This window comes from Pelophylax lessonae (genome assembly GCF_965119305.1).
Source record: "Pelophylax lessonae genome assembly, chromosome: 1".
Classification (NCBI taxonomy): Eukaryota; Metazoa; Chordata; class Amphibia; order Anura; family Ranidae; genus Pelophylax; species Pelophylax lessonae.
The window spans coordinates 670337952-670360193 of record NC_138768.1 but is presented as its reverse complement, the minus strand read 5'-3'; positions in this window follow the sequence as shown (position 1 = coordinate 670360193).

The window sequence follows — 22242 nt, the reverse complement described above, 5'->3', positions numbered from 1 at the left end:
AATCCTGGAAAGCCATTATTCTGGTGGCGAGGAAGGGAGGCTGGTGCCCTTTTCTGGACTTAGCAGACGCTAGTCTACATATTCATATAGCCTGGGTTCGCCAGCACTTCTCAGGTTTTCTAGCAGACGATGGCTTGGCCTAGGTCATGGTATGTTTTTTGGTTGCCATTCTCCCTAGAACCCTCTTGAGGGTACTATCAAAATGTATGGCATTTATTTCCTCAAGGGATACCCTGCTGATAGCTAAGTAGGGGCGCTGCTGCTAGGTAACGTTCTAGCCTGCAGGACCCTCTAGATCTTGGAGTATCTTGTCAATTTTTAGTAGATTAAAATTCAGTCTACTTAAGTCCTGGATCGCTGTTCATTGCAAGGTCATGTCCATCCTTCTGGGTCCTGGTATGCTTTTTGGTCATGGCACCCGCCCCAGAACCCTTTTGGAGGTACTATCTATCCTATCATTTCCTTAGTGATATCCTGCTCATAGCTATGTAGGAGCGCTGCTGCTAGATAACGCTTTAGCCTGCAGGACCCTCGAGAGCTTTCATCTTGTCAATTTTTAGTAGAATAAAATTCAGTCTACTTAGTCCTGGATCGCTGTTCAGTGCTAGTTAAGGTCAGGCCCATCCTTCTGGGGCCTGGGATCCTGAGCAGTTTATGCAGGAGCAAAGTGGAGGACAAGCTCTGTCTATTAGCAAGTGATGTGTGCTTACTTGGTCTTCCTATCCTCCACCATGCCTGGGCTGGCAAGGGGAAAGCAGTGAAGTACATGACTTGAATCTATTTTTCCTCGACAATGAGATTGCCATTCTTCAGTTCTGAGAGGTGGTTCTTCCCAGTTCCGTTAGCCCACTTGTATTGACCCTCTGCCTCTCGCCAGTGCTGTGGGCGCTAGGAGGCAAGGCCCAATACTAGCCTTAGAGTCTTCCTGTGATCTTGTGGTGACTTCTTGTTAGGTTACAATTGGAATGGGCTCTATTGCCGACCCAAAAAGATCTTTCAGACATTTCAGTAATTTGGATGGGCCAGAACCTCCAGAGATTGTCTCTGGAACTAGCTCACCTTTTTGAATATCTGGATATTCCTGCACACTGCTCAGGACAGGGGCTCTTTTCTTACTGATAGGTCTGTCTCTTCCTGGTTCTGCTCTTTTCTGTAACAGGCCTTAGTGCTAGGGTAATGTCAGGTGGGGCAGTTCCTGCGCACCCAGGCAATGCATACGCCTCTGTTTCTTCGGTAGACAGGGTGTCTCAGTCTTGGATCAAATAACTTGCCTATTGCTGGGGTTTGGATTTTTGTCTCTGGAGCATCCTCCTTCACCTCTTTTTCTTTTGGATGGAGTTGGGAAGGAGAGTATGGTTGACAGTTTTGTGGTTTTTGATCTGTCTTGCCGCTTCAAACTAGTGTCTACACATGGCAGTCCTTGGGACTGGGGTACTCAGTGTGTGGGTCTTTATGCCAAGGATTAGAGATGGCAAGACTCAAACTCAGTTTGAGTCTGTTGAAACCAGAGGCAGTCTGGTTTGTTCTGATAGCAATTCAGTCTCTTTTAGGAGGTCTGGGGGTGTTTTTCAGGCAACTTCTATGGTAATTTGCTTAGTCCACCAAGAGGGAGTCAGGAGTCTACCACTCTAGAGTGTATTGTGCTGATTTTGTCCTTTGTCCCAAGTGCAGGTTTTATCTTGGAGGGTATTAAATCTTCCAGGGTCAGAGTTTTACCAGTCTGATTGACCAGAAAATTCATAGATCCCTGTGAATTGACTGGAACAAGTGTGGTTCTTCTTAAAACTTTAGGTTACGCTGCCCGTAGGTCCGGTAGGGTCAGCAGAGATATTCCAGTGTCCTTTCTACTTTTTCTGGTCCTGGGACTCTTAGACCATAGGTCAGGGCGCCTTGGCGAAAATGTGGAAACTCCACCTGGTGCGGTTTTTCCCTCCAGCTCTGCTGATTTTCAGGATAATTCCAAGGATTCGTTGGCCATTTTGACTATTGTGCTGCCATGATTTCATACTCCAGGAGACTAGTATTTCCATCCAGATTTTGAAAGGCGGAAATGGATGGTCTGTAGTTTGAAATGTGATATCGGTGATCATTTTATATTGCCAGAGGGAGAATAGGCTCCATATTGCAAAATCAAGAAATTCTGGCTATTCCACTTATCACCACAGGTGGCAGTCTTTTTGCACGATTCTTCACGGAAGAATTAGGATTCCTTGTCTCCTTCAGGTTTAGATTTTGTTGTATGCCACCAAATTGGACAACTCATTGTAAACCCTACATCCTGTGGCAATGGATACTTGCTTCTCTAGAGAGTATCAGGATTATGCGTTTTTAAAAAAAAAAAAAAAAAAAAGTCTTCTTTCAGTCTTTTCTGCCAGATGGCTTTTTCCCCAAGCTCCAACATTCCATGTACTACTTTCCAAGTGAACTGAGAAACCACTCTTCCTGCTTTTTAAGAAGATGAAAGGGAGAGAATATGAAAAGGAATTCAATCTGATTCTTCCCCTTCGGCCTACTTGGGATCAGTATGGTCTTTTCAAGGGGAATGACCACTTGGTGTCCCAAGTGGGTTTAGGGGAGTTTCATGGCATTGGCAGGGATTAGTCCTTCCTAAGCAGTCAGTCAGTCAGGATGGTTCGGCTTGACTAGCTCCCTGCAGCTTCCTCTGTCTTCAGAAATAATGGCACATTGCACAAAACTAGGGCAGTTCCTTGACCATATAGGCCAGGGGGTTGGCAGAAGTAGAGTGCAAGCATTGGGCTATGCTGGTAAACACTTTTATTCACCACTAAAGAATGGGCCTGACCTTGCTGCCTTCTGAGGAACTTCTTCATATGATTTTCTGCGGCTGTCTCTTGTGTAAATAGGTTTAGACAGCAGGTTCAGTTATTTTGTAGTCTTTATTCCCTCCCTTCCTGAAATATTGCTCGGTATGTCCCATAGTAGGCTGACATGAGGAGGTCCAGGAATAAGGAAATTTGTTTTCATACTTACCGTAATTTTTCCTTTCCTGGATCCTCCTCATGTCAGCTGAGGATTTCCCACCCAGGTCTCCGTCGCAAGGCTTGTAAGGGAACAGTTTCCTAGGGGAGATAGCCACACTTTAAAGGCTGGTTAGAGGTTGTCCTAAAGGGGTCAGAGGGGCGGAGCTGACCCATAGTAGGCTGACATGAGGAGGATCCAGGAAAGGAAAATTTCGGTAAGTATGAAAAATTTTTCCTTATTTCTAAATTTCTAAGTCCAGTAAAAAAGGGCATGAGATATTTTCTACTAAACATGTTGCATTTGTCTTAACAATATAGAGTACGTAAGAGTAGAGTATAGCATTTAGCAATTTAAAATGATGTTTGTATTATACTGTAGATACTGTTGATGTGTAATCATTCTTTTGACAATGAAAGTTTTATCTTGTTTTTTTTTTTAACACTATTATACGTTATTAGAGTTATCATTACAAAGGTAATAGCCAAAGCTTTTTAGGTTCTCCATATCCTTAACAGAATCACTGACAGCTGAAATATTATGGTAGGCTGATCTGTGGCTTCACAATATTATTTGGGACTTTTAGAAGGCCTTGTTACTGGTGTTCTTTACTATGCTTTGTGTGACCTCATTCCTCTCTGTCCACAAAGTTAGGCATAGTATATTGATTTAGTGTCTTGACATGTGTGCCTGATTTATGATAGTGATTACATTGTTTTATGATGTTCCATGAAAATCCTGCATCACAAAGAAATGTCATCAGTTCTCTTTTTCTTTTCTCCTGGAGTTGATGGCATGTATAAATTGAAAACTGTAACAAAAATTAAGATCTAGAAGTTGGTAATGCAAACTTTTAGAAGCCTGAGGCTCCCACATTATAAGTTACACTGTAGAATTTTGACACCCATCAACTAAAATTAACTTTTACTAGATGCATAACTGTAAATGCTCTGTGCATAACATTTAAAAATCATCATGACTTGATTTTATTTTCTGATGCTCTTTTTCTTATTGGCATTTAAAAACATGTCTTTGCAGTCAAGTACTGTACACTTAATTTTTTATTTTGTAATGTTGTAATAATTGCTGCTTACAGTATTCCTCTAAGTGTTTTGCGTGTTTTATTGTATTCTTCTAATTCACATTTTTTGTAGGGGTGAGTTTTGGACCAATAGAGTATTAAATCCAAACTATGAACAGCTTCCTGCTTAGGGCTCGTCATCACTAGGGAGCTCATGACTAGGGATGATCGAACTTTTGAAAAGTTCGGTTCGACCAGAACACCCGAATTTCCCAAAAGTTCGGTTCGGTTTCCAGAACCCCATTTCTTAAAAATTGTCGTTTTTGATATATATATATATATATATATATATATATATATATATATATATATATATATATATGTATACCCCTAACCCAGAATCTGCATTCTGAGTCAGTTCACCCTAAACTACACTACGGTCACCCTGACATGGCAGAGTCAGTTCACCCTAAACTACACTACGGTCACCCTGACATGGCAGAGTCAGATCACCCTAAACTACCCTACGGTCACCCTGACATGGCAGAGTCGGTTCACCCTTAACTACACTACGGTCACCCTGACATGGCAGAGTCGGTTCACCCTAAACTACACTACAGTCACCCTGACATGGCAGAGTCAGTTCACCCTAAACTACACTACGGTCACCCTGACATGGCAGAGTCAGTTCACCCTAAACTACACTACGGTCACCCTGACATGGCAGAGTCAGATCACCCTAAACTACCCTACGGTCACCCTGACATGGCAGAGTCGGTTCACCCTTAACTACACTACGGTCACCCTGACATGGCAGAGTCAGTTCACCCTTAACTACACTACGGTCACCCTGACATGGCAGAGTCAGTTCACCCTAAACTACACTACAGTCACCCTGACATGGCAGAGTCAGTTCACCCTTAATAACACTACGGTCACCCTGACATGGCAGAGTCAGTTCACCCTAAACTACACTACAGTCACCCTGACATGGCAGAGTCAGTTCACCCTAAACTACATGACGGTCACCCTGACATGGCAGAGTCAGTTCACCCTTAATAACACTACGGTCACCCTGACATGGCAGAGTCAGTTCACCCTAAACTACACTACAGTCACCCTGACATGGCAGAGTCAGTTCACCCTAAACTACACTACGGTCACCCTGACATGGCAGAGTCAGTTCACCCTAAACTACCCTACGGTCACCCTGACATGGCAGAGTCAGTTCACCCTTAACTACACTACAGTCACCCTGACATGGCAGAGTCAGTTCACCCTAAACTACACTACGGTCACCCTGACATGGCAGAGTCAGTTCACCCTGAACTACACTACGGTCACCCTGACATGGCAGAGTCAGTTCACCCTTAACTACACTATGGTCACCCTGACATGGCAGAGTCAGTTCACCCTTAACTACACTACGGTCACCCTGACATGGCAGAGTTAGTTCACCCTTAATAACACTACGGTCACTCTGACATGGCAGAGTCAGTTCACCCTAAACTACACTACGGTCACCCTGACATGGCAGAGTCAGTTCACCCTAAACTACACTACGGTCACCCTGACATGGCAGAGTCAGTTCACCCTTAATAACACTACGGTCACCCTGACATGGTAGAGTCAGTTCACCCTAAACTACACTACGGTCACCCTGACATGGCAGAGTCAGTTCACCCTAAACTACACTATGGTCACCCTGACATGGCAGAGTCAGTTCACCCTGAACTACACTACGGTCACCCTGACATGGCAGAGTCAGGTCACCCTAAACTACACTACGGTCACCCTGACATGGCAGAGTCAGTTCACCCTTAACTACACTATGGTCACCCTGACATGGCAGAGTCAGTTCACCCTTAACTACACTACGGTCACCCTGACATGGCAGAGTTAGTTCACCCTTAATAACACTACGGTCACTCTGACATGGCAGAGTCAGTTCACCCTAAACTACACTACGGTCACCCTGACATGGCAGAGTCAGTTCACCCTAAACTACACTACGGTCACCCTGACATGGCAGAGTCAGTTCACCCTTAATAACACTACGGTCACCCTGACATGGTAGAGTCAGTTCACCCTAAACTACACTACGGTCACCCTGACATGGCAGAGTCAGTTCACCCTAAACTACACTATGGTCACCCTGACATGGCAGAGTCAGTTCACCCTGAACTACACTACGGTCACCCTGACATGGCAGAGTCAGGTCACCCTAAACTACACTACGGTCACCCTGACACTTAAAGCTATCTCTACAAAAACTAGATTTTTGAATCTAACTATAGTGGTATATAGTACCCTAACTACACTGCATATCCCTTTCCTCACACTAATAATTGCAAAATGACACTGGAGCAACACAAATGCTTCCACTCTCTTCCACAGCCCCTGTATTACAGTGCTAGAGTTTTGGCGGGGCTATGTTATATACTGGGGGGCGTATGGGGGGCATATTATCTCCTCATTGGGCTCTGGACCCCGTAGTCACTCCAATCACATTTTACTGATGTTTCTGGGCCAATCATGGGCTTTTAAAGCCCAGTTCCTGTCCCATTGCATTTTGGGTGGTTCTGGTGGCCGAATTCCGAACTTTTACCACAAAAAGTTCAGAATTCGGCCGAATTTCAAACACCCAATGTTCGGGTCGAACCGATGGTCGACCCAAACCGTTCGATCATCCCTACTCATGACCACCAGCACCCTAGCAACCTGTGACACATACTCAGTCCCATTCATTTGAAGGGAGATACTTGGCCATATTTGGTCAATGATATGAGATGGTACCCCAACCATTTGATCACAATCAAGCTGCCACCATGGGGTACCTATCAGCTAGTTGCAATTGAGAGTGTGACAGGAGGGGACTTCTTAGCAGATCTACATTTTTGCTGTCATGGGTCTTCAAAAATATTTTATTGTGACTGGCAATGGATCAATGGATTTACATCTCTGGATGACATATATTATAATAGATTTACAACATTGGATAAAGGTCTGGTATGTATTTTTAGGGGGGGGGGGGGTTGCATTGGATCCTTCCTTAGCATCTATACCTCTGGTACAGATAAAGGGAGTCCCCAGCTGATGTGTTTACAAACAAAAACGTGTCTGGGAAATGTCATTTACATGCAATTTACATGTTTTTTTTTCTTTGTAAAAGTCTCTTTTGCTGTAGTTCATTGTATACATCATGCAGGTGCTGCAATTTACAGGCAGGTTTAAGGCATTCCCCAAGCATGATATTTAAAGGAGTTCTGCATTTTTAATATATCACTTTTAACTTCATGAAAAAAGCTGCTCCCCGAAATACTGTATTGTGTTGTTTTTTTTTTTCTTGGGTGCATATCCTCCAAAGCAGTACCCAGCTACTTTGTTTGATATAGGGTTCCCAATGCTAGGAAATGTAATTTAGTGGCAAGTAATATATATATTTTTTTTGTTGTAGTACATCCTACAGATGCCCTGCTTTACAGGCAGGTTTACGTTATCCCTCAAGCATGCTATTTGAATTGTGCACTTTTAATATTTTACTTTTAGGTATTGTTTAAAGAGCTGCTCCCCAATGAATTGAAAAAAATTGTTTTTGCATTGCTACAATTCCCAGCTCACCTTGCTCTCTTTTTGATCATTGATTTAGTGATTTTGAAAATGCCCACATTTTTTAAAGATTTAGGAGCAGTTTGGCGAACGTCCCGAGAACTGCACCCAGGTACATCTGGGTTAGTTGGGTTGATAACAACAAGGCATCCAAAGAAATGCACCCAGGATCGTTCAGTTAAAGTATTTTAAGCATGTTACTTACCTGTAAAATCCTCCCTTGTGTAGACATCCAAAAGCTTTGAGACTGCTGCTGAGTGCTACCATCTTGGATGTGATGTCAGCAGCCCTAGTGGACTCAAGTGACACTAAATTTGTCCTCTTTCCTCCTTCCCTGGCAGCTACATAAAAGTTTATGTCCGGAGGTGAGGAGTAGTCAAATATTTAGCAGTTTAAAGGCACATTGCAAGTGAATAGGTTGGTGGACGTTTTTTTTTTTTTTTTTTTTAAGGGAACCCCACTTTTACTGATAAAAAAATCTCCAGTTTAAATACACTGCAAGTGAGGAGATTCAGTACACAAAAAAAAAAAAAAAAAAAAAACAGAATGTCACTATAGTTTGGATTGAGAGAAACAATATTTGATTTTCTGAAAATTTTAGAAAATGACAGCATCTGCAGATTGGAACAGAAGGCTAGTTTTTCACAAAGTTACACTACTAAATGCACTGTGTAACAATATATGCTATGCAATACAGTATGTGCTATATAATATTTTTACTTCAGTATTAGTACATATTAATTGGAAAACATGAAAAAATATTATATCGATGCTTGTCAATTTACAAGCAACAAATACATAAATTGCCAGTATAAAAAATGTGTTTCACGTGATACTGTTATTACATTAGTCATAAGATAATAATAATTAAAGATAAAATTATGTATAGTGACTTATTCACAACAGATGGCTAAACAATAAGTAAGGGAGTAAAAAACAAAGAAAAAATTGTAATGAGGCAAGAGGAATCCACAGGAAGAAATAATAAAGATGGTGGGCATTGGGGGAAAAATGGGAAGGCATAACCAGCCAACGCAGATTGACATTTGAATGGAATTTGAAGATACTAGCTCAGTCCTTGAAGTCCTACTCTAACAACAGATACAACAACATAAATAAATGCCTTTTTTACATTGTGTGGTCTGATTGGGTGGACTCTGCTTGCCATGTATGCAGTCTGTCTGAATATTGATAATATCCATCAAGCCAAAAGCAAAGCATTTCTGAAGGTGTGTATATATTGGATAAAGCAAGGAAAAATAATATAGATTGTGGGCTCTCCAAGTTATGATTGGGATTAGAATTGGAGGCCAGTTAGATAAAGAAAATTTAAAAAAAAAATTATGTAAAAAAGTGTATTAATGTTTTAGAAAATGTAGTTTCTTTATATATGTTGTAACAAGCAAGGTATGTACATGAGGACAACTGTGTTTACTCATTACATACACAGCCTCTGCTTCTTACTTTGTATGGCTACACAATGTTTGTGCTCTTCTGCTCTTTCTTGCTGTACAAGCTATGAGGCTGATAAACTTTAGGAGAAGAGAACTTTCACTTTGTAATGTAACTGTTCAGGTAGCTCGGTGAATAAGGCGGAGCTGTATTGCATTTGAATACCTAATCATGTACAAGGGTAAAAAAATTGTATTTACCTGTGCTTGTGTAGCACCCTTGTCCTAAGCAGGGTTACTAGTAAATTTAGTTGTGCTAGGGGGTAGCTAGCCTGGCTGATTTATAGTCTTGTGGTCATTGGATTTCCCTCCTAATCCTGGTTTGGCTGTATTTCTCCCTTCTGTCAGTAGGTGGCACTGATACCTTTGGCATTAGTGTGATGAATTACAGTGAGTCAGGTTATTAATATGTATGTTTCTCTCAGCCATTCACACGGGTAACTGAGCATGCTGGGAGAGGCTATTTATTTGAAGGAAGTCGGGTGATCTGTCTCTTACCACCCAGACCCCTTTCTGGGTGGGTGTGTGAGGAATAGCTGCTGCTGCTGGGTAGGCCTGAAGCCTGGGGCCTAAACATGTGCTCAGGGCTCTGTAAGGGAGAGCCTGCATACTGCTTGGAAGATTGAAGGAAAGGAGGAAGACCTGAGATGGAGTACCAGAGGTGACTCTGCCATGGACCAGGGAATCATGGAGGGCCTGGGAAAGCATCCAGATAGAATCATCATCTGAGTTCCTGCACCTTCCGGGAGTTACCTGCTGTTGCTACAGGAGACAGCTGATGCTGCAAAGTACAGATAGCTATAGGAAACTGGACCCAGGGGAGAGGAGTTGCCTCCCAGGTCAGTCCAAGCTTAAAGGTTCTTTTTCTGTACTGCTGTCTGCCTATTCTTTATTTTGTCTAAGGAGTCTGCCAATTTGCTGTTTTTCACTTAGGGTGTCCTGTGCCCTGCCCCTCTCTCCCATTTTTGTTCCTCTTGTGAGAAATAAACTTCTCTTGGTTTAAGCATAAAAGTGACTGGCGCCCATCTTTCTATCTTGTTCACCACCCACCATGCCAAGTAATCTGCACCCTGAGAAGGGATGTCAGCCCTTCCTGTCTCTGGGGGTCACCACCAGGCCTCTGGAGGTTGGGGGGGGGGGGGGGTGGCGCTACACATGAATGGGTGATTGAAGTGAACACAGTTCTGGCTTTCACACTGACTTAAGTAAACATTTACTTTGTGCAGAGAAAATTCTCTGCTCCCTAAGTAAACACTCCTTTTGGGTTAGCCAGCTTATTAAAGAAATGCACAGAATGGCTGACATCTTGCCTATACAGTTGTCATGCAGGAAGGCTCAGTGAGAGGGAGAAAAATACAGAACTCCCTTTGGAGGCAAATCTACAAATCTCTATATTTAATTTATTAGCATTAATTTGTAAAAAGGAACAAACATTTAAATTGTTTAAACTATTTGATTTCTCACTGTGGGGTCAATTCAATGACAGATTTCACATGCAATATTTCTGTTTTTTTTTTTTTTTTTTTGCAAATATCACATGTGATAATAAAAGATAATGAAATAGTCAATTGATCAAAGTAAAATATTGAATTTATAAGAATACTGCAAATGTGGGAAGTATGTGAGGTTTACGTGCTAAATCTCGCAAAGAATAAATATTTAAAACATTGGTTATTTGACACGACTTTTAGTTAATTGACTACTTTTGAGATAAACACCACATTAATTATTTTAAAGCAAAAAAGTATGTTGTATTTATTTCTTAGTGAACTGATGTCTTTTACTGTTAACAAACAAAAAAAATTCAGTGGGGAACAAGCCTAATACTAGGCGAATTATGTATTGCTTTAGAAGAAATTGCAGAAAAATGCCCTTATTCCCATTAAAAAATAGTAAAATAAAAATATAAGATGAAGCCCTATCTATCTTGAAAAAAAAAGATGCATAATACGTTAGCGTAGACTACAAATATTAATAAGTATAACCTGCAGAACTAGTTTTTCGATAAGGCTTTAAAAAGGCAGGATGGTCTGGGGTTTTGGTGTAAGCTACAGGGAAGAAGCGTAAAGGACCTAATCCACAGCTGTCACCTAGAATAGGAATGGATATCGCTCCATTGCCCTGCCGAGGATTCCCATATGTTCCTGGGAGTAGTCAATATCCATCCAATAGAACAATGTTTACCCACTGTCTAAGCCTACCATTACCATTCTGCTTCTGGATGCTATCTGCCTCTATTCCTTAATACATCTGGTTTACCTCCTTCTTAAAATTTCTTGTTTATGTTTAAAAATAGACAGAGATGTACGTCTTACAATCTCAAACAAAAAGATGTCAGATGTTGTATACTATGCAATGTAAAGTCTCATCAGTAGCTGGTCAATAATTTTTTATCAGTTGGCACAAATGATAGTTACCCTGTATAGGACATAACATCTAAGTCTTAAAGAAATCAAGAATTTACAGAAAGAAAAGAAAGAAGAGTTGATGTATTTCTACAAGATTTATTAGGTATTATTTTTTGTCTTTTTCCCCTGGGGAGATTTCCCCACACGTCCTGCCCTAATGATACAGTACACCATAGGTGTGCGCAGCCTATTGCATTAGGGTGCGCACCCCAAACACATATCCCTGTGTATATTCTGATGGTGTCAATAGGGTAGAGATTGGTGTCTTTAGTTCTATGTGATAAGAAATCTCTCTAGTGAGACAGGATAGCAACAAAGACATATTTAAGCAGCCCATAAATTGATAATTTATTTTTCGTTCACCCAGGGGGTGCTTCTACGCACACTGACTCAAAAAGGGATGAAAAAGTCTGTATCAAATTTCTGAACCATAAATAGTAAAGAGAGGATTTCCTTTTATTAGGAGCGATATCCTCCTAATAAAGCCCAATAGGGGGTTTAACCATTTCTTTAAAAACAATTCATTTTGTCTTCAGGTTACCAGTCAGGGAAAGTGGGTGTATACATTTTAATCTACTTGTTTTTGGAACTGAAGTCCCACGCCAAGAACAACTGCGCTGGGAGATTCCAGTGAAAAAGACCAATATACTGTGGTCAACTAATCACAACACAACTTATCAAAAACACTGGTTTACATGCACTATTTACGATAGTGACTCCTGTTGGTTAGTATGCAATGCAATGCTCAAAAGTGCAGAAGTGGATTTCTACCCTTCTCCTCCTCCTTTCTTTCCCTAAACTTTTTATTTCTATGGCAAAGGATATAATATAGAATTTCAAATATCAGAGAGTATTGAATTTTAAACCTTCTTTATCCTCTTTCCAACCGCCCGCCGCAGATGTACTGCGGTAGGCAGCCAGTCCTGCGCGAATCGCTGTACAGTGGTCGCGAGCAGGAGGCTAGGGAACTAGGGGGGCTCATCAGCGGGGAAGCCGATGCAGCGGGCAGGTGGCTCCAATTGCCGCCTGACACCTGCGATTGTTCCCCGCTGAGAGAGAAAAACGGTCAGCTGTTGTAAACACAGCTGACCGTTCTTCTCCCTGGAATGATCAGAGAGCGCCTGTGATCCTTCTATATAGGATTACAGGTCTCTATGGTCCTTCCACAAGCCATGCCCCCCCCCACAGTTAGTAAACACTTCCCTAGGCTCACATTTAACCCCTTGATCACCCACAATGTTAACCCCTTCCCTGTCAGTGTCATTATTAAAGTAACAGTGCATATTTTTAGCACTGATTACTGTAGTAATGTCACTGGTCACCCCAAAAGTGTCAAAAATGTCAGTCAGGGGTCCGATCTGTCCGCCTGATTTTAAATTTTTTTTTCCGGGAATCTCATATAGCAGAATGTGAAAAAATATAAATTATTTTCAGAATTGTCGCTTTTTTTGTTTATAGCGCAAAAAATAAAAATCACACAGGGGATCAAATACCACAAAAAGAAAGCTCTATTTGTGGGAAAAAAAGGACGTAAATTTTGTTTGGGTACAGCATCGCACGGCCGTGCAATTGTCAGTTAAATTCAAGCAGTGCCAAGTTGAAAAAAGTGATAAAAGTAAAGAAAAGCAGCAACTCACAAACATTAGGTCATTGACAAGTGTGTACAGGATCTAACTGAGGCACTACGCTTACTGGCTGACAGTCAGACTTTTTCAAAACTCCCAAAAGATCCCCTACCCACATTCAAAATTGAGGTAGAACGACTGGTTCAGGTAGCATTAACTAAGAAGGTGATCAATAAAGAGGAAGTGTCTTTTTTGCAAAGAGATTATGATCACACCCCTTATTTTTACCATTTACCAAAGGTCCATAAAGATCCTGTCCATCCCCCAGGTAGGCCTATAGTCGCAGCTATGAACAGTGTGACAAGCGGTTTGTCACAATATGTTGACACTTACCTTCAACCACTTGCACAAAATTTACCATCTTATATACGTGACTCTAGCCATCTATTGGAACAGATCCTTGTGTACCCATGGGAAGAAAGTTACCTTTGGTTGTCCTTGGTCGTCAGTTCCCTGTACACCTCTGTACCCCATCAGGTCGGTCTACAAGCCATACAACATTTTCTTTTGCAAGAGTGCAGTCTACATGGTGACCAAGTAGCCTTTATTTTAGATGCTACACATTTTTGCTTGACACATAATTATTTTCAGTTTGAGGAAGATTTTTTCCTACAGATCAACGGGACCGCCATGGGGGCTAATTTTGCCTCGTCATATGCCAACTTGACAATGGGATATTGGGAAATGTTGTTCATTTGGAAGAATAATCCCTTTGTTAAACATCTAACGTTTTTTGGTCGGTATATCGATGATGTGATTATTATTTGGGATGGTCCTGTCTCCCTGATACAAGATTTTGTCCAACATTGTAACAATAACCCGTTTGGGCTTAGTTTCACATCAGTGTGGCATGCCGACCTTCTTCCCTTTCTAGACTTGGAACTTGGGCATGATGCAGGGACCATTCATGCAAAGAATTATATCAAACCAACAGGAGGTAATTCTTACCTCCATTTCAATAGTTGTCATCATCCTCTTTGGACCAAAAATATTCCCAAAGGGCAGTTTTGCCGGTTGAGACAAAACTGCACCAGGGACTCAGACAATCTAGTTCAGAGTGAGCACCTCAAAATAAAGTTCTTGGGAAAAGGGTATCCAGAAGACTTAGGTCGAATGGGCTTGATCCACTATCTTCACGGAAAATCGGTTACATCCCGTGTGAAAGTTGACGATCCTCCAGTTCGGTTCGTCACGAGGTTTCATTGTAAATATAATAAAATGGAGAGGATTTTACAGAAACATTGGGTTATCCTTAAACAAGACCCCCATCTGAGTTCAGTCATCTTAGATAGACCAAAGGTCACCTATAGGAGAGCTCTGACTCTGAAAAATAAGATCGTACCAAGCAAACCAAAAAGAGCTAAGTCCTTAAAAAATCCCCTATGTATGGTCCCGTTGACAGGGATGTTTGCTTGTCATAAGAAACTCTGCAAAATGTGTTACTTTGTCCAACATGGTCAGCGATCATTCACATGTAGGGACAAAGTTTACACCCTGGAAGGTTTCTTCAACTGCTCTACAGAGTACGTGATATATTGTCTCACCTGCCCGTGTAAGTTACTTTTCGTAGGACGTACCATCAGGCCAGTGGGACAGCGGTTTGGCAATCACCGCCGTTTTATTGAGGTCGGGTGCGATAAGCATAGCGTGCCACGACATTTTGCAGAAAATCATAGCAAATCCACTGCTGGCCTCATAATTTGGGTGATTGAAGCCATTTCTAAAGAATTGTCTGAGGCTGAACGTTTCGCCAAGCTATGCATGCGCGAGACGTATTGGATTTACACCCTCGACACCCTCTCTCCTCGAGGGTTAAATGAGGAATTAGATGTTAACACTATACTCTGATTCATAAGCGTCTGTTGTGTACCGTTCTGCATATGTATGCATATATTTACAGATTTATGGGCATAGTGTTTACCTTTTTACTTTTTTCCTATATATATATATATATATATATATATATATATATATATTTTTTTTTTTTTTGTGTATTTATATTTATATATAATCTTATTTACATTCATATTATTTTTATTTTTATTTATCAATATCATTGTCTCTCAATAAGTATAATAATTTTTTTCATAATAATAATTTTTTTCATATATTATGTTATAGTAGGTAAAGTATGTATATATATGCATGTGTGCATTTAGTTGTAGATATATGTATTGTATTACATTTAATTAATTTATTTATTTAATATAGTGGCTGTATAATATATGTATATATTTAGGCATTGTATGGATCAATATATTCATCATGCCTAGTTTATACTAGTATTTTATAGGTAGTCTTTTAACAATGTACTAGCAGCTTTATAGTGTGTCAACAGCTCTATGTTCCTGGTGGAGACCCGATCTACATTGGTGTTTACCTCTTTTCGGACATCAATGAGTTAAGCGTCTCTCCTCTCCATAAATACCTGGCAGTATGTTTTCCCCGTAGCACCTGAAGAAAGAGCACGCATGTCCGTTGCGGACTTTGCGCATGCTCATGCTCATGCTTTCCGGGCCCCGGGACACCAGCGAGAATCACGGACGTGACCCGTCTTTCCTCCTTTGCAGCGTTACGCCTATGCCAGATGACCGGGACATATTGGGACTAAGGTTGGCCACCGTTTCTCCCGCTCCACAGCTCTACTAGGTTCAGGCATACCGTGCTTTCATCAGAGGAATGGCACCACCCGGTGGATCCTGTACACACTTGTCCATGACCTAATGTTTGTGAGTTGCTGCTTTTCTTTACTTTTATCACTTTTATTAAAGCAGTCTGCACCCAGAGCGCTTTTCTTGTTTTTGTTTTTCATGTTGCTCCAGAGTTCCTCCTTCATCTCTGATCAAAAGCTGCCAGGTACAGCAGGACTGTTTCTATTACATCGTTTATGATTGCTTTATTAGACTTTTTTAAACAAAATACTTCCCCATTAGACTTCTATTGTTCTTATTTGTTCATTTTAATACATTATGTGATGCGGATGGATTTCTTTGCGCTTATGTAATTGTGTTTTTTAAGTTGAAAAAAGTGGCCTGGTCATTAAAGGGGCAAATCCTTCCGGTCTTAAAGTGGTTATAAGAGTAGAAAGCAAAGTTAGTTATTTTTTTAATTAAAGCAATAGCAAAGGATTTTTTTTTCTACATTTCTATACAGTACTTACCTGCTCTGTGCAATTGAATTGCACAGAGCAGCCCTGAACCTCCTCTTCTCAGATCCCGACGGTGCTCCTGCTCCTCCTCTCTATCCAGTGCCCCCACAGGAATCCACCTAGCATGGGGGCACGCATAGAATGCATTAAGATTAGAAAACAAACCTTGAGGCTTTAGATCCACTTTAAGTATTAAATATGTGAGTGTGTTTTTAATTGTTCTCACGTGACTGTCAGTAGGTAATCAAAAAAAAAAACTTTTATTAGTTTTCCAGGGTCAGGGAGCTGTAAATTCACCCTGTTCAACAACAGATTCCTGTACCTTCTCTTTGCATGTGAACTGCAGAAGGGCCCTGTACGAAAAGAGCACAGTACATTTGCTGTTCTTCTTGCTATGAGATAAGAGCTTGTGGTGTGTCAGCATATACCAGTTGGTAAAATATAAGTAAAACTGCTAATACAAGAAAAAAAGAGAAGCTGCAGCTAAATAGTGGGATATCACCTGGGCAAAAGTAAACAAAATAAAAGCTGCGCTATAAATGACTATATGTATAAATGAATAAATAAATAAATTAATAAATATGCAACCAATACCTGAATGTGCACTCTTACTAAACAGTATACAGTAGTGCCAAACCCAAATAAATACATAAATGACATATACAAACAAGTATAAAAATATATGTGCACACTAGTAATGAAAAATAGTGACAAATTCAATAAAATTAGTGTTTGAAAAATTGTAACACAAATTAGCATAAAAATAGTTAAGAGTAGTGAAAGTCCCAAACAAACTCTGTGCATAGAGTAAAAATGATAAAAAGTCCTCCACCTCAGCAGTAGATGAAGATTCTCCTCTACAGTGCATCTGTCAGTAAAGCATGCCAGTGCGCTTACCAGATAATGGTAATAAATACACCAATCAGCATAAATTTCAGATGGGTCCAGATGGAGGAGCTGGTATGGATCAGGTAATGCCAGGGGCCGTCACTGGATAGATGCTCCACCATATACCACACTCAGACCATATAGCATGAACAGCAACCATCCAGGGGTTAACATATGAGGAATAAAAAAGCCTCCATAGTGTAATATGTAAACAACACTTTAATTGTAATGAAAAAAGAACTCACATTCAGTAGATAAAATAGCACTATATTCATAAAAAAGCCGGCCAGATACACTCTTGCCCGGGTCCGGCATGCTGACGTCACCATGCAAAACCCGGAAGGATGGGCAAAAGTGTATCTAAACACAGCGGGAGGCGGACCACGGGAGGAGCGGCGGCGATTGCTGCTGCCCTCCCGCAATCATCTGAGAAACCGAGAGAAGGCCCGCCTGCTTATGTAAACAAAGCAGGCAGATCTTCTGTCAGACAGGCAGAGAGAGATCAGCAGTTTCAGCTAACCTGAAACTGCGATCTCTCTGTGCCTGTCACAGAACCATTCCCCCACAAAGTCAGCAAGCATATTAGGCATACATTTAACCCCTTTGATCACCCCCAGTATTAACCCCTTCCCTGCCAGTGTCATTTATACAGTAACAGTGCATATTATTTAGCACTGATTACTGTAATGGTGTCACTGGTCCCCAGAAAGTGTCATAAATGTCAGTTAGGGGTCCGATCTGTCCGCTGCAATGTCGCAGTCCCGCTAAAAATCACAGATCGCCGCCATTACTAATAAAAAATAAAAAAATAAATAAAAAGTCCAAAAATCTATCCCGTAGTTTGTAAACGCTATAACTTTTGCGCAAAAACAAATTAAAATACGCTTTTTGGGATTTTTTTTACCAAAAATATGTAGCAGAATACAAATTGGCTTAAACTGATAAAAAAATTTATTTTTTATTGGGAATGTTTTATAGCAGAAAGTAAAAAATATGGCGCTTTTTTCAAAATTGTCACTCTTATTTTGTTTATAGCACATAATCTAAAAACCGCAGAGGTGATCAAATACCACCAAAAGAAAGCTCTATTTGTGGGAAAAAAAAGACATCAATTGTATTTGGGTAAAGCGTCGCACGACCGCGCAATTTTCCATTAAAGTAACACAGTGCCGAATCGCAAAAAATGGCATGGTCATTAAGGAAGTAAAACCTTCTGGGGCTGAAGTGGTTAATGGGGACAGACTTACGACTCTAGCATTCTAACATTGTTTAAAAAACTTTGCAGTCAGCCATGACTTTTACCTAACACCTACCTTGTAGAGTGCTACATATAAAATTGCATACAAGAGCTGATTTCTGCAAGGAGGGTTATACCAACTTCTTATTACCTTACACCTTTTGATATTTTGTTAAATAAATGATTAAAAAATGCAAAACATTCTTGTGTTTTTATGCAAGTATTTCATCTTCATCTGTAGGCAATGTTTAAATAAAGATTACATTTTTGTCTGGTGAGATTTGTTGAAAAAGTCAATTATTTCCACAGGGTGTACTTAATTTTTCACATGACTGTAGTTCTATAAAGCAACAGCATGTCAGTCAATAACTGGTCTGATGGGTCTACTCCGATAGAGCTGAAATTTGCCATGGGCTGCTACACTTCATTCATCATCACTGTTCTTTTTGTGAACTGTTTTATTTAAAAGTCCAGCACTATGGTACATTTGAAGGATCACCACCTGTCTGAAACATGGAGGGACATCTATTGAGCTATAGTTAACATTGCTGGTTTTATTAACTGTGATGGTAAAACCTCTGTTTATCTGTGTTAAATGAAGAAAGCAGCCATTCAAAAGAGAAAAAAAAATTAAACAAAAACCTCTTATCATCGATCACACCAATGAGAAATCTTGACTGTTATCATTGATCATTATCAGCCATATATAAACACATGCATAATCAATAAAAAATTGGGGATACAATATTACCAAATCAACAAAGAGCAAGACAAGGTTTACTAGCTACTGTATTTTAAAGCCTCTCTGCATGCGGTATTAGTGTCTGGGAAATAAACTTGCATGTAAAGTGTACTTATACAACAAAACAATCACCTGCTGTAGATCATGCTGTGACTCTGATATTAATTCTAACCAAATATAATTTCAGATCAACAGGGAACTGTGTCACATACTGTAATGTGTGCAGTCTAATCTAATAAATACCGCACAGCACAGCTGTAATGGCAATGCTAATGATATGTGATGTGATACTTAGCAGAGTTTTTAAAAATCCTCCCCTATTTCTATCTAGTTTTATACTTCAAACAGGATTCTTGCTGTTGAAAGACTGAATCAAATCACTAAATATAGCCAGTTAACAACTTCACCTACTTTTCCTTCAGCATGAAAGCAGCATGCCTATCTAAAAGTAATGCCAATAAAAATGATCTGCCTGTGCTATTCACTTCAATGACATTAAATGATAAATGTTACTTATCAGCATAGCTTACATAGAAGAATTATTCTTCTAGGCCAGCTTATACAGACTAGAATTAGGAGCAGCCAATTAGAAGAGTGAGATGGCGGGCTAGGTAGAAGTGTCTGTTGTTGCGGCTTGTGTAGGAGGAGGGCAGGTTTGGCTCTCATTAAATCATCCAAGATAAACTTTTCCAGTGGCGAGTATTATCTCTCTTTTGGGGGGACCTCTATGAGCATACCAAGTTGAGGGAGGAATTTGTACCTAAGAGCCCTGTGAAACATTCCAGATGAGCCATTGATGTGAATGTTGCTTTGTCTGTAATTTGTTGAAACGAATTCTGTGGGAGTCACTATCTGCCTATCCCCCCTTGTTGGATAAAGGGCCCTGGCCGGGTATTGGCCACAAGTATTTAAGATCTCCCGTAACAGGAGGTCCACTTTAGCTGATAAGCGTGTATTTCTTCTGGTGGAGGTTGCAGTTCATTTGTGGTGTTGGATGTTAAACTCACTTGAAAGGACACTTTAGTAATATACTGGGACTCTCTTTTTATTATACTTTATTTAGATATTGCTTGCACTGGTGGTCAACACTAGTCTATGATCATCCAATAAGGACGGTTTCTTTACTATTTATTAATTGCTATGTTTAGTTTGATTTAGTTTATCACAATTTAGGTACGTGTTATTTGCAGCTCTATTTACTATAGAATTAGGAGCAGCCAATCAGAAGAGTGAAATGGCAGGCTAAGTGCCAGTTGTTGCGGCTTGTGTAGGAGGAGGGCAGGATTAACTCTTATTAAATCATCAAAGATTACCTTTTCTGGTTTTATGCTCTGGCGAGTATTATCTCTTATTGTGGGGGACCTCTATGAGCATACCAAGTTGAGGGAGGATTTTGTACCTAAGAGCCCTGTGGAACATTCCAGAATGAGAATTTGTGCTTTGTTGTTGTTGTTGTTGTTTGTGCTGTGCTTTGTTGAACCTTATTCTGTGGGAGTCACTATCTGCCTATCCCCCCTTGTTGGATAAAGGGCCCTGGCTGGGTATTAGCCACAAGCGAATAAGACCTCCCATAACAGGAGGCCCACTTTAGCTGGTAAGCGTGTATTTCTTATGGTGAAGGTTGCAGTTCATTTGTGGTGTTGGATGTTAAACTCACCGGAAAGGACACTTAAATATTATACTGAGACTCTCTTTTTATTATACTTTATTTAGATATTGCTTGCACTGGTGGTTAATAGGGATGATCGAACTTTTGAAAAGTTTGGTTCGACCAGAACACCCGAATTTCCCGAAAGTTCGGTTCGGATTCCAGAACCCCATTGAAATCAATGGGACCCGAACTTCTGGAATCAAAAAAACACAATTTTGAAGCCCTAAAACCCAATAAATGCCCCTAAAAAGTGCCTAGGGTTCTGGGTCATGCCCCAGGGACTATTAATCACACAAAAAGACATTCTGAAACATTGTTGTTTTTGATAGAGATATGTATATATAAATATATGTGTGTGTGTATATATATATATATATATATATATATATATATATATGGAATAAAAAAACACAATTTTGAAGCCCTAAAACCCAATAAATGCCCCTAAAAAGTGCCTAGGGTTCTGGGTCATGCCCCAGGGACTATTAATCGCACAAAAAGACGTCCTTAAAAATTTTTGTTTTTGATAGAGATATATATATATATAAATATATGTGTGTGTATATATATATATATATATATATATATATATATATATATATATATATATATATATATATATGGAATCAAAAAACACCATTTTGAAGCCCTAAAACCCAATAAATGCCCCTAAAAAGTGCCTAGGGTTCTGGGTCATGCCCCAGGGACTATTAATCACACAAAAAAAGTTATTAAAAATTGTCGTTTTTGATAGAGAGCCAATTATTGAAAAAATTATTGAAAAAAAAAAGAGATTTCTTTGGATTTAGTGTCTGTGTGTGTATATATATATATATATATATATATATATATATATATATGTATATATATATATATACCCCTATACAGAAGTTCAGATGTCATGCCTGCCTCCAAAGACGCCACAAAAAAACACCCAGCAAACGCCTGAAACAAAAACCCCCAGGTGTGAAAGGAGGGTAACACCATCCCTGCGCTACTGAAATTCTAAGAAAAATTGTCTTTTTGTTCTGGTTCTGGACATGCTACAGAGCTGAAACTTCACAGGTACACTTTTTAGACCCCCCAGACACTAAATCCTAAAAGACACTTTTTTTCAATAATTGGTTCTCTATCAAAAACGACAATTTTCAAGAACTTTTTTTTGTGTGATTAATAGTCCCTGGGGCATGACCCAGAACCATAAGCACTTTTTAGGCGCATTTATTGGGTTTTAGGGCTTCAAAATGGTGTTTTTTGATTCCATATATATATATAGTTCGGTCGCCCTGGCATAGCAGAGTCAGTTCACCTTAAACTACATTACGGTCACCCTGACATGGAAGAGTTCGGTCACCCTGGCATAGCAGAGTCAGTTCACCCTAAACTACACTACGGTCACCCTGACACTTAACACTTTCCCTACAAAAACTAGATTATTGAATCTAACTATAGTGATATATAGTACCCTAACTACACTGCATAT